We start from the raw sequence: 1,382 nt of genomic DNA on the forward strand, positions 1-1,382 counted from the left end.
CATAGTCAACTACAAATAACCAGCTCATAATATCTTCTTGGCCAAAATGAAACCGTTCATGTGAGGTCCGCAAATTCCGGCATATATTTCTTCAAGCAATCTAGATGCTTCCTTGGCATCGACACATCGCAACATTCCCAAATCAGGAGTCCTTCTCTATAGAATTCCTCCGCTTTGAAAGAAATGGTTGGCCAATCTTTGAAGCGTACGCTTCTGAGAATGTGTGGCATTCTCTGGGTATTCTCCCTTTTCGAAGTATTCCCTGATATCGTGGAACAATGAATTTCTGTCGAACACATCTTCAACATAAGCACAGTAAGCTGGCTGCTTATGAATTCCTATGTGAATAGGATCGATGAAATTCTTGTCTGGATGTTGTATAATGAAAGACAAGGTAGGTAGTGCATCTGCGAACTCATTCTGGATCATTGGAGCATGCTTGAATTATATCTTTGTGAACCTCTTGATCAACTCTTGTACACAATATAAATATGGCAATATTTTGGTGTTCTTAGTAGCCCATTCTCCTAGTACCTGGTGTACTAATAGATCAGAATCTCTGATTACCAGCAACTCAAACCTGAGTCCCAAGATGCAGGACTCATATTCTTCCATATTGTTGGTGCACGGGAACCTGAGTTTTACGGATACCGGGTAATGTTGATCGATTTTTGATACTAAGACAGCTTCGATGCCCACTCCCTTGAAGTTTGCTGCTCCGTCGAAGAACATCCTTCAACCATCGTATGCCTCAACAATATCTTCACCTACAAACGACACCTCCTCATCGGGAAAATACGTCTTCAATGGTTTGTATTCTCCTTCAATAGGATTCTCTGCCTAGTGATTAGCCAACGCTTGCCCCTTGACTGCCTTCTGATTTACATAGATGATGTCGAACTTACTTAGCAATATCTGCCACTTTGCTAACTTACCCGTAGGCATGGGTTTCTGAAAGATGTATTTTAGTGGATCCATCCTTGATATGAGATATGTAGTGTACGCACAGAAATAATGTCGCAACTTCTGGGCTATACATGTCAAAGCGCAGTAGGTGCATTCAGTCAAAGAGTACCGAGCCTCGTAAGGTATGAACTTCTTGCTCATATAATATATCACTGTGTTTTCCTCCCAATTTTGTCATGTTATTCTAGAATGCAGCTAATGGCTCCATCCAACATGGACAGGTAAAGTAGCAGAGGTCTTTCTGGTTCTGGCGGGACCAACCCAGGCGGTTTAGATAAATTCTCCTTTATTTTGTCCAAGGCTTTCTGGCATTCTTCAGTCCAGTTTGTTGCGGCATCTTTCCTTAACATTTTGAAGATCGGCTCATATATCACTATTGATTGTGCTATAAAGCAACTGATATAATTGAGGCTTCC

The sequence above is a fragment of the Nicotiana tomentosiformis genome, chromosome 7 (assembly GCF_000390325.3).
Source record: "Nicotiana tomentosiformis chromosome 7, ASM39032v3, whole genome shotgun sequence".
In the NCBI taxonomy this organism is placed as follows: domain Eukaryota; kingdom Viridiplantae; phylum Streptophyta; class Magnoliopsida; order Solanales; family Solanaceae; genus Nicotiana; species Nicotiana tomentosiformis.